The following is a 13169-nucleotide window of genomic DNA, read 5'->3' on the forward strand; positions in this document are numbered from 1 at the left end:
AAATGTGTCAATTGGTATACCATCTATTCCTGGGGCCTTATTTTTTGCTATTTCCTTCAAAGCAGCTTGAACGTCTTCCTTCATCACCATAGGCTCTTGCTCAAATGTTATTTCCTTAAATTCTTCTGTATCTGCCAATTCCTTTTGATACATTGATACACATGTACACATAAATATATCAACTCATACATATAAAAAGGAGCCCTGGTGCCATAGTACTTGTCAGATCAAGGGAACTAGCAGTCTGTTCTGAAAGGAGTAAAGCAAAGCTGCTCCTTGGAGGCAAGGATTTTGAAGCTCCATCTGACATACTTTGGGCATGTTGTCAGGAAGGACCAGTCCTTGGAGAAGGACTTCATGCTTGGAAGGGTAGAGGGACAGCACAGGAGATGAAGACCCACGATGAGATAGATTGACACAGTCATTGGAGTAGTGAGTTTAGGTGTGTCAGAGTCAATGAGATTAACTCAGAAGAGAGCATGATTTAAGGCTATTGTGCATAGGGTTGCTATGAGCCATGGTTGACTTGACAATACATAACAACAACATCCAAAAGATCACCAGTTAAATCCACCAGCCACACTATGGGGAAAAGATATTCATTCTCCTACCTACAGCTACCATTTTATTCAGATACAAGTCCCAACCTTTTGGTAAAAGGTCTGACCCTCAGACTCTTGTGAAGGTACACAAGCAGCAGCAACAGGTGAAAACATTTTACACCCTGTGACTACTTTGGGCCCAAGTTCCACAGGCCCAAGGGCCAAAGCTGGAGCCTCATCAAAAACATTGTCCTTACCTGGGACATTATTCTGCTTGCCAGTTGTGCACCATAGCTAAAAAGCTCCATCACCCAGCACCACAGAAATATGGTCCTAGAGCAGAAGTTTAGAGAGAAGGACCTTACTCTAGAACCATCGGAGAGAGAAAGTCTTCCTTTACAGCAAGGACGAGGACTCCGACATTCAGCTTCCAAACTGTGAGACTTATCTGTCAGTTTATTGCACTGAGAGATTGATTGATGATGCCAAGAAATTTGAAGGACACCTGCCTGGCTGACTGACTGGAAGAGATCAATGTTTGTTCCCATTCCCAAGAAACATGAGCCAAAAGAATGTGGGTATTATTGAACAATACAATTAATACCACATGCAAGCAAAATATTGCTGAGGATCATTAAAAAATGGCTAGAACAGTAGATAGACAGAGAACTGCCAGACATTTCAAGCTGGAATCAGAAGAAGCCATGGCACCATTGCTGATGTCAGATGGAATCTGGATGGAAGCAAAGAATACCAGAAGACTCTCTATTTGTGCTTTATTAACTATACAAATGCTTTTGACTGTGTAGATCATAATTAATTATGGCTGACATTCAAAAGAATGGGAATCTCAGAACACTTGATTGTGCTCATGCAAAACGTATTCCTAGACCAGGATACTACTGTGCAAACAGACCAAAGGAACACTGCATGGTTTAAAATTAGAAAAGATGTGCATGAGAGTTGTATCCTTTCTTCATACCTATTTAATCTTTATGTTAAACAAATTATTCAAGAAGAAGAAATTTATGAAAAAAATGTTGCATCTGAACCATCAATAACTTGCATTATGCAGATGACACCATCTTACTTGCTAAAAGTGATAACTTGAAGCAACTACTGCAGAAGGTTAAACATTGCAGTTCTTAATATGGATTGCATCTCCAAGTGAAGGAAACAAAAATCCTCACTATTGGATCAATAGATGACATCATAGTGGATGAAGAAAGGATTGAGACTGTCAATGATTTCATCTTACTTGGATTCACAAGCAATATACTTGGTACCAGCAGAAGATGAAACGTATTTCACTGGCGAAGTCTGTAGTCAAGGCCCTCTCCAAATTACTGACGAGTAATGATGTCAGTTTGAGGACTAAGGGACACTTGATTTAGGCAATAGCCTTTGAACTCACTTGTTGTGCATCTGAGATCTAGACAAAGACTAAGTTTGACAAATGATTTGATGCCTTTGAACTGTGGTACTGGAGAAGTGTGCTAAAGATCCCATGGGCTGCCAAAAGAACAACCAGTTAAGTCACAGAGAAAGTGCAGCCAGAATGCTCCTGGGAGGCAAAAATATCACACTTCATCTCACAGGCTTTTGGCATGTTGTCAGGAAACATTATGCCTTGGAGAGGAACATCATACAAGGGAAGGTGGAGGGTTGGCAAAAGGGAAGAAGACACTCAACTAGGTGGGTTGACACAGCGACTATGGCAGAGGGCTTGAGTATATCAGAGATTGTGATGATGACACGGGACAGGACAGTGTTCAGGGAACAGTTTTTTCATAGGATCTCTATGATTCATACTTGACTTGATGGAACCTAACATCACCACCACCATGAAGATGTACAGCTTCGCATACTCAACAGAGAGTTGCTGTGAGTTCGACTCAACTCAATTGTCGTGAGTGAGTGTAAATAAGTTCCCGTACCTCTAGACACACCAGCTACCCTAGCCAATTTCACAGCTTTCTGATAGTTTGGTGGTAAGGAATTGTGTAGTCAATGCAAAAGTAGACAATTTTGCTTATTGCACATTCACACAATGGAATACTACACAGCATGCAGGAGCAATGATTTTGTAAATTACTACCTAACCTGGGAGGGAATGGAGAAAAAAATTAGTCATTTATTAAAATAGTTTAAAGTGTGAAAATGTCAGGTTATATCCTTTTTCTTTTTCTGGATATAGCATGTTTTGGTGAATAAACTACAACTGCATCTAAAGGCTTTACCAAATTGGATTTTGATGCTTTGTAACTGAAATGTGGATTAAATGCATGGATTGCTTAGGGTCCCGTTGAGCATTGGGGAAGCCTACTCTCAGAGACCTCTCCAAAGTATTGAAGAGCAACAATGTCATTCTGAGACCAGGGTGTGCCTGATATAAGCCATGGTCTTTGCAATTATTTACTATGCATCAGAGAGCTGAACAACAGCTAGGGATGATAGAAGGAGAGTTGATGCCTTTGAGCTGTGGTGCTGGAGGAGAGTGTTGAATATACCATGGACTGCTAGGACAACAAACAAGTTTGTCCTGGAGAGGGTGAAGCTAGGCTGCTCCTTGCAGTCAAGGATTCTGAAGCTTCATCTGACATATTTTGGGCATGTTGCAAGGTGGGATCAGTCCTTGGAGAGAAACAAGATGCTTGGGAGGGTGGAGGGACAGCAGAGGAGAGGAAGACCCTCGATGAGATCGGTTGATTCAGTCACTATGATAATGAAGATAGGTGTGTTGGAGACAATAAGATTGGCAAGGGATAGAGCAGGGTTTAGGGCTGTTGTACATAGGGTCACTACAAGTAGCAGGTGACTCAATGGCACATAACAACAACAACAACAAAATATCAATATATACCATTTTAACTTTTGTTCACCTTCTTTTCCCAGCATGATGCCTTTTTTTCCTGAAGACCATTGCCTCCTGACAACTTGCCCAGGAATGTGATATGACACCTTTCCATCCACCTTATTCATACCTTTCTTCTAGTGCAGTATGAAACCTACAGGGAGAGACAGAAACACATAACCACATGTTTTAGAGGATTGTTGACCACAGAATCATATTCCTTACTATGGTTAAGAAATTCATTGGTAGGAATGTGACACAAGACTAACCAATCAAAATTTCTCTCTGTGAGCACTCCTCCTTGAGTTCAGGACTTCAGACATCCACGTGGTCAGCCATATGGAGAAACTCAGACTGAGAATCAAAACACATGCTCAAAGGAACAACGTGATAATGGGTGTCTTGGTGCTATACACTTGCCCAGCATTGTATGTCTGGGTGGTTCAGGACAACATTTTCCTTCAGTCAGTTAATAAAGAACTACTTTTCTTATATTAATTTTTGTGACTAGCATTATAATCAAGAGATTCTTGATAAATATGATAAATAAAGAACAGTGAAAAATCAGTACCTTAAAATTGTGATATTGACAAAATCATTCTACAGTTGAATATATCATGACTGCTGGGGTAATCGGGATGGGTGTGTCAGAGACAGTGTGACTGGCACAGGACAGAGCAGAGTTTACGGCTGTTGTACATAGGGTCGCTATGCATCGCAAGCGACTCGACGGCACATAACAACAACAACAACAAGCCAAAATTACAAAATAATCTGTTGTGAAAGCAACACAGCCAGAGTATTCCATAGATGCTGTGATGATAAGATTTCATCTCATGTACTTTGGGCGTCCAACCAGGAGAAAGCATTCCACAAATAAGATCACGCTTATCAAAAGTAAAGGGTCAGAGAGAAAGAGGAAGACTCTCAACAAGATGTTTTGACCCAGTGGCTACAATAATGGGATTAATTAAGTAGAGCAAGAGAATGGTGCAGGTCTGGACCGCATTTGATTCAGTTGTACACAGGATTACCAGGAGTTGGAACCAACATCACTTCACCTAGCAACAAGCTCTTTCTAAGAGTATTGAGCATTCCATGGACTGCCAAGAGAATCAACAGATCTGTCCTGGAGAGGGTGAAACCAAGATGCTCCTTGGAAGGAAGGCTTTTGAAGCTCCATCTCACACACTTCGGACATGTTGACAGGAGTGACCAGTCCTTGTAGAAGGCCGTCATACTTGGAAGAATGGAAGGACAGGGCAGAAAAGGAAAAGTCTGGATGAAAGGAACTGACTTAGTAACTGGGATAATGGGGGTAGGTGTATGAAAGAGAGTGAGACTGGCTCAGGAAGTTCAGGATAAGGCAGAATTTAGAGCTGTAAACAACTCAACAACACATAACAACAACAACATGAAGTTTCCTGCTTGAGCTCTAGGCTGGAAATAGAATTTCTCAGGTTTAAGCAGGAGTGGCATCCACTTCTGAAACAGCTCGCCTCTGGAAATTCTATAAACTTGGAGAAACAATGAAAGTTATACAAGTGTTCAGGTCTTTCATTCATAGGTCACTATGAGATGTCTACAACTCAATGGCACTTAACAACCATGATAACTAGTGGCACGGATATATAAAAACACAACAAGATGACCAATCAGTGGTGACAACAGTGAAATCTGTAAAGAGCTATAGGGACTCAGATGAAGGAAGGATGAATCTGCCCGAGGGATAGTGAATTAGGTAATGAGGGAATGCATAGGGTCTATCAGTCAGGGAGAGAATCTTAGGTAAAGATAGACATTTATCAGAAGTTTGTTGTTTGTTGTTATGTGCCGTCAAGTGATTTGCGACTCATAGCGACCCTATGTACAACAGCCCTAAACCGTGCTCTATCCTGTGCCAACCGCACTGCCTCTGACACACCCATCCCGATTACCCCAGTCACCAAATAAATCCACCTCATAGAGGGTCTTCCCCTCCTGCGCTGTCCCTCCACCCTCCCAAGCATGATGACCCTCTCCAAGGACCCGTCCCTCCTGGCAACATGTCCAAAGTATGTCAGACGAAGCCCCAGAATCCTTGCCTCCAAGGAGTAGATTGGTTTAATCCTCTCCAAGATGAATCTGTTTGTTTTCCTGGCAGTCCATGGTACATTCAGTACCCTTCTCCAGCACCACAGCTCAAAAGCATCCACTCTCCTTCTGTCCTCCCTAGTCATTGCCCAACTCTCTGATGCATAGCAAGCGATTGCAAAGACCATGGCCTGTATCAGGCACACCTTAGTCTTGAGAGAGACACCGTTGCTCCTGAGTAAAGTGTCCTAAAAAAAAGCCTTGAATCGGGAACAATAGTGGGCAGTCAGACGTAGTTAGAATTTAAGGATGTATGTGTGTAGGAATGGTGGATAATGGATTGGAAGTTGGCTAAGGGTATGAAAGAAGATACAACTTTGCTTGGAGAAAATGAAGAGGATTTTAAACACTTGCTGCAGAAGATCAAAGACTATGGCCTTCAATATGAATGGTATCTCAATATTAAGAAAACAAAAATTCTCACTCTCTGAGACTGATAGATCTTGAGATAGATGATAGATGATAGATAGATATAGATAGATAGATAGATTAAAATGATAGATAATATATGACAGATGATAGATAGATAATAGATAGATAGATAGATAGATAGATAGATAGATAGATAGATAGAAAAAAAGATTGAAGCTATCAATAATTTCATTTTACTTGGATCCACAATCAATCCCCTTGTCACCAGCAGCCAAGAAATCAGATGAGTTGCATTAGGAGAATCTTCTGTTAAGGACTCTCCACAGTGCTAAAGACAATTCCAGTTTAAAGCCTAGGGTGTGTCTGATTCAGGGCATGATCTCTTCAATCACTTGCTATGCATCTGAAAGTTGGGCTGAATAAAGACAACAAAAGAAGAATGGATGCCTTTGAATTGTGATGTTGGAGAACACTATTCTATGGATGCCAAAAGAACAAACTAGTCTGTCTTGGAGGAAGTGAAACCACGGTTCTCATTAGAGGCAAGGAGGGTGAAACTTCGTCTCATCTATTTTGGGCTTGCTTTTAGAAGGGACCAGTCCTTGGAAAAAGACGTCGTGCTAAGAAAGATGGGGTAGTGTCAGAGAAAGATAGGAAGACCTTCAACAAGATGGCTTGACACAGTGGCTGTAGCAATGGGCTTGAGAACATCAGAGAGGGTGAGAGTGGCACAGGATAGGACAACGTTCAGATGTGTTGTTCATAGAGTCCCTAGAGTCAAAGTCAACTGAATGGCATGTAACAACAACAACAACATACAAGTGATGGTCTCACATGTCAGACTTAGAGATTTAGATCTTCTTATGCACTCATGTGTTATTGACTTGACACTAAGGAGTAATGAGGTGTCATCACTCCAGGAGATAGTGAACTGTAGGAGGACTGAGTCCTTCATCTCTGTGACTCTGCACAGAACAGTTACTGAAAAGTGAGACAATAAATATGGCTTGCTTTCCTAGCACATTGATTTGTCTCTTAAGTACCTGAGTCGGAACCCACAAGACAGCAACTAACTACCAAGACAGCACTTTAACAGACTTTCAATTTGCATCCATCCAGTTGCTGTACCAGCATCCACTCTCTTCTTTTTCTAATGACATAAAGAGCTAACACTATGTAAAATTGGATTTGCTGACCACCATGGGTGTAGTAACCAAGATATCTGTGGATATGGTTTTGCTCTGAGGTGATCCTTCGTTGCTATGTCAATGTTTATCATCCTTTGAAATTGACACAATGGAATACTACACTGCGTTGAAAAACAAGGAACTCATTAAATATTATTAAAAGTGAGTAACCCTGGAGGACATAATGCTGAGTGAAATATCTCAGTGAGAAAAGGACAAATACTATATAGTACCACTGTTGTAAAATGGGACTGACATCATGGCTGGGGGTAGAATGAGAAAGATGGGATAAATAATGTATATTGCATTGAAACAGATGAGGGAGAGCACTGCTTAAAAGGGCTATATGATTAGGTATTATTGTCATGACGGGAGTCCAGAACGAAGGCTGCACAGAGGAGTAGACTTGAGGGGAGGGACTGTATAACAATGAAATAATTTTTCTTTAACTTTTCAATAAAAGAGTGAACTGGGGGGTGGGAAGGGTGGGCAGGGAGAAAAGTGCAACAATGAATGCATGGAAATCCAAAGTCTCTGTAAACTTTCATTAAAATTAGTAATAATAATTTAAAAAAAATACAACCCAACAGTATAATAATAATAAAAAAATTAACCTCATGGTCATAGAAAGTGAAGGATTCTGAAGTTGCCTTACTCAGGAGCACTTACCTGGATTGCAAAGTAAGTGTTCAGGAGGTTTAAGGGAATTCCAGGAGCCAGATTAGTGGAAATTTCTCCATTTTCTGATGATAAATCAGGTTTGGATGCACATTAATTGGCTCATAAGATTAGTATAGTTTTGTTGCCATGACTCAGTAGTTCCTACAACCATGAGACAAATTTCAAAGGAATGTGTTTGCTGATCAAAGTTACCATGACAATATTGCTTGATCAAGGTTCACTTCATACCCTCTGATAATATCTCAGTTGACTGCTTCCACAAGGATTAGTCTTATAACTTAAGGGATTCTAAAACAGAGACAAATAACCTTGAACTTGAACTCACCTGACAGTGTTCAGAGCAGGGAAGGAGGTGATAGTGCGGAAATCATGTGATACAATGTCTTCACTCTCTCAACTCATTGTCATAATGTCAGAACTGAATCATAGATGACTTTGCAAAAGATTTTCTGAGGCTGAAATTCACATGGTGGAGAGTGCCCATCTTTCTCCTGCAGAGCCCCCAGTGAATTCAAACTTCCAGAGAGACATGGCCTTTGGGTTAGCAGTGCTACTTCCTACAGACTCTGCCCCGGAGCTTCATCCAACCTTAACTGGTGGTTACCAATTGGACATGCTTTGGAATTCCTAGGCAAGAGGCTTGCTGTTGATAGGTGCTGTCCAGTTGACTCCGACTCACATTGTACAAAACATGTCTGTCATCTGCACATCTTTGCTGTTGCCTCTATGCCCATTGCTATAGTCACCATCAAACCACTCTGCTGAAGGTCTTCCTCTCCTTCAATGACCCTCTGCTTTTCCAAGCAAGATGTCTTTTCCCAAGGACCGGCCCTTCCTGAAAACATGCCTAAAGTAGGTGAGATGAAGTATCACCATCCTTGATAATCCACTATCCCTCCAGGCCTTCTGCCTACATTTTTTTGTTGTTGTTAATTGGTTGCTTGTTTTTATTTGTTTTTTAAGTCCTCAATGATATTCTGAAAGAGGAAAACAAAGGCAGCAGGTAGAAACTAAAAGTCTTCATAAAGTATAGATTTTAATTTATGATGACCCGTCAATATCAATTCACTAGAGAGTCCTGGTCTGGATAGTCTTCTGTATGGAATGCACTTGAACATAAAGATACATGGTCCAGTAAACAATACGCTGAGAGGGGAAAAGATTTCATTTTACTTGTATCCACATCAATACCCCTGGTAGCAAGAGTCAAGGAATCAAAAAATGTATTGCAGCAGGCAAATCAGGTCGAGGACCTCTTAATAGTGCTTAAGAGCAAGGCTGTCACTTTAAAGACTAAAGTTTGCCTGACCCAAGTATGTTATGGTTGGATGACAACTAAAGAAGTACTGATGGTGTTGGCTAAGAATATTGAATGTATTTGACTGACAGAGGAATAAACAAATCTGTCCTGGAAGACATAAAGCCAGACTGAGGATGGATGGTAAGACTTCGTCTCACATACTTTAGGAATGTTTTCAGAGCAGACCACAACCTGGAAAAGGACATGCTGGTGAGAAAAACAGAAAGTTGGCCACAAAGAAAAAGGTGCTCAATGAGATGGATTGACACAGTGACTGACCAGGGGGACTCAGGACAGCAGAGGTAGTTAGAATGCCATGAGATCCAGCAGGACTATATCCTATTATACATGGGGTTGATATGAGCAGGATTTGATCCCATGGCACCTAACAATAGCATCAGCAAGGAACCTTGGTGGCATACTGTATCATCCGTTAGACTGCTAACTGAAATGTGCTCGCTTGAATCTATCAGACACACCTCAGAAGACGGGCAGCCACCTCCTGTAAAGATTTACAGCCTTGGACTCTGGCCAGTGGGTGAGTATAATCCAGAACTGACTCCATGACAGCGGGTTAGTTGTGATAAATACGCATGGAAAACTGCAGAAGCAGTATCCAGCCCCAGCAAAACAGTGCTCCCACTAATCAACAAAGACTGTAAGTCCTTGGGAGTGGTATGTGTTATGTGTTGAATTGCAGATTGAAAGATCAGTGGGTCGAGTGCACCAGCCACTCTGAGAATGAAAGATGGGCCTTCTGTTCTTATAAAGATTTATATCTTGAGAAACTCGATGTTGAATTTCCATGAATCGGAATCCAATTGATAGCAGGGGGTTGAGTTTTTGGCTTTGTGAGTTGTCGTTTTTATCTTAAACATGAAAAAAAATATTTTCTATTGATTTGCTTTAAAAGTCTGTATACATTGTTTTTCATACTATCCATCACTCACATTGTGTTTCATACAATCATTCTCATTCATTGTCTTTTATAAAGTTAATCTACATTGGCCTATGTCTCCATTGCCCTGTCTTTCCAGATCCCCACTTGACCTTTCCCATTTACTTTACATCCTTCTTCCTCCACCCATCAGATTGTGTGGTCCTGTGATTTCCACTCCCTCCCCTCGCTCCCCTCATCCTTCCTCACCCCTCTGCTCCGACCCTCACTCCCTTGGATCCGCATACATGTTTTACTAGTTATCTTTCTATTTCTACAATAACAGTCTTATTCAGTATTTGTCCTTATTGGGCTGAGTTAGTTCACTCAGCATAATGCTCGCCAGCACCTCCCAAGTTATGCAGGAATTTTCAGAATCTTTGCTCCTGAGTGCTGCATAGTACGCCATCATGTGACTGTATTGTGAGTTGTTTTTAGTTCTTTTTCTTCAAGAGCACTAGAAGGGACATGATGATGTGTGGGTTGTTTTTAGTTCCATTTTCTCCAAGAGCTCTAGAAGGGAACTGATGACGTGTGGGTTGCACAGTCATCATCTTCAGCCATTGGGATAAAGTCAAGTCTTCAATTTGCATCCAAGAACTCTCATCTTTCTGTCTTATCTTCTGCTTTGTCTTCTCGCAGACATACTTCAGCCAACTAGTTGACTTCCTAGTATTCAAACATTAAGAATATCCCTCCTTATGAATCAGGATGAAGTCTCTCTCAAGGAGGAGTGATAGGGAATGGCAAAAGACACACTGACAAAGGAGATTAATCAGAACTGGCTTTGACAAGCACTGTGGCAATGGGACAATTAAGACAGACTTTCAAGGGGGGGAAAAAAAAGAGGAACGAACTGGGAGGGGTAGAGAAAATAGTGTAACAATGAATGAACAGAAATCCAAAATCTCTGTAAATGTTCATTAAAATTTAACAAAAATTTAAAAAAACCCAAAATCTTGAAGAATATCCTTGTAACTATCAGTGTACAGTTAGTGACTCTGTATCCAAGCTCCAGGAAGTGTTTCTCAAGCAGTTAGTCAAAGGCTCTGAAATGCCTCCAGAGCCTCCGATCTGATTTCCCTCCATCTACTGAGTCCTTGGAGGCTCTTGTGTGAAGCAGTTGGATTCTGGAGGGTAGATTCTCTTTGTTGAAGGTTGGGTATAAACTGTGTTAACAATGATGGACAAGCTGACTGGCTGCCTGGAATTAGTCAATAATCAGCTGTGGGCTGGAAGCCTCTTGTTTAAGTCAATCTGGACATGGTGGGTGGGCCTCTGCATTTAAAAGTCAGGCCTGCTTTGGATTGTGTTTGGGAAAAAGATTGTACTAAGCAGTACAGCACTTGTCTGTCAGTTTGCTGTACTGAGATAACTTGGGCTTGCTACAATACTGAATGCTGTGCCAATGGTGTGTCAAATACTATTATGGGTACCCATGATGGACAGGGTTTGGTAGAGCTCCTAGATTAAGACAATCTTGGAAGCAGGATTGACATCCACTTCCTAAACAACAGGCCTTTGGAAACTCTATGATCATTAGAGAAATGACGATAGTTCTAGAACAGAGTTCAGGTCTTTTGTTAATAGGATTGCCATGAGTCATATGTGACTCAACGACAATAACAACAACCAATACACTGAACACCAATGAACAGTCTTTTGTCATCCTTTCTTCTTTCCACAGAGAACATGGTGGTTGCTTTTGTTATGAATCATCAAGCCGGGTTGACTCATAGTGACAGATCTGAACAGCATATCTGAACAACTATGTCTATCCTTTACCATTCTCATCATCTCTGACATAGTTGAGCCTATTGCTACAGTCACTATGTCAAGCCATCTGGCTGAGGGTCTTTCTCTGATCCTCCACCTTTCTAAGCATGACATCTCTTTTCAATGAATAACCCCTCCTAAAAGCATGCCTAAAGTATGTGAGATGAAGTTTCACCATCCTTGCTTCTATAGAGCACTTGTGCTGCACTTCCTCCAACACATATTTGCTTGTATTTTATAGCAGTCCATAGGAGCTTCAGTACTCTCCTCCAGCACCATATATCAAAGGCATAGAGTCTTCTTTTATCACCCTTATTCATTGCCCAGATCTCAGAAGTATAGTGTTTTTGTTGTTATGTACTGTCAAGTCGACTGTGATTCATAGTGACCCTATGAATGAAAGCTCTGAACTTTGCCCTATCCTGAGCCAATCTCACTGTATCCAACACAGTTATTCCCATTACCCCAGTCACTGTGTCAGTTCATCTCATCCAGGGTCTTCATCCCTGGTGCTGGCCCTCCATCCTTCCAACCATCATGTCCCTCTCTGAGGAATTGTCCCTCCTGGCAATGTGCCTGAAGTATGTGTGATGGAGCTTCAAAATTCTAGCCTCCGAGCAGCAACTTGGTTTTATCCTCTTCAAGACAGGTGGCCCATGATACGTTCAATACTCTTCTCTAGCACCACAACTCAAAGGCATCAATTCTTCTTTTGTATCCTTAGTCTGTATCTTAAACAAGAGAGGTTAATCTATGGAAAGAGACATCATACTTCGAAAGGCGGAGGGCCAGCAAAAGATAATAAAATTCTCAATGAGGTGGATTAACACAACTGCAGCAATGGTCTCAAGTATGTCAGAAATTGAACAGAAAGGATACAGCTCTGATGGACACCTTTCTTGATTTTTGAGCCATGCGTTGTTTCCTTTCTGTGCTCCGATGACTCCTTTCTGGTCTAAGTATAGGTTTTATATGAGCAAAATAAGATGTTCAGGGATTCCAGTTCTTCTCTATGCTAGGCACAATTTGTTGTGATCCACATAGTCAAATGCCTTTGCGTGGTATTTCTCTGTCAATATAGTGTTCCAGTCATTTTTGGCTAATCTTCAGCAAGATTTTGCTTGTGTGTAATATTTTTTTATAATTTCCAGTTTATTGGGTCACCTTTTCTTTTGGAATGGGAATAAATGAAGATCTCTTCCAGTTAGTTGGCCAGATAATAAGTGATTGAAAACATCATGGCTTGAATCACATACACCTTAGTCTTTAAATTGATATCATTGCTCCTTAAAAAATTTGTGAGGTCCTTAACAGCAGACTATCCTAAAGCAATAAGCAATAATACATCTTTCTTTCTTTCTTTCTTTCTTTCTTTCTTTCTTTCTTT

Source organism: Elephantulus edwardii, unplaced genomic scaffold (genome assembly GCF_000299155.1).
Source record: "Elephantulus edwardii isolate Elephantulus edwardi_28Jun2011 unplaced genomic scaffold, EleEdw1.0 scaffold00035, whole genome shotgun sequence".
NCBI lineage: Eukaryota > Metazoa > Chordata > Mammalia > Macroscelidea > Macroscelididae > Elephantulus > Elephantulus edwardii.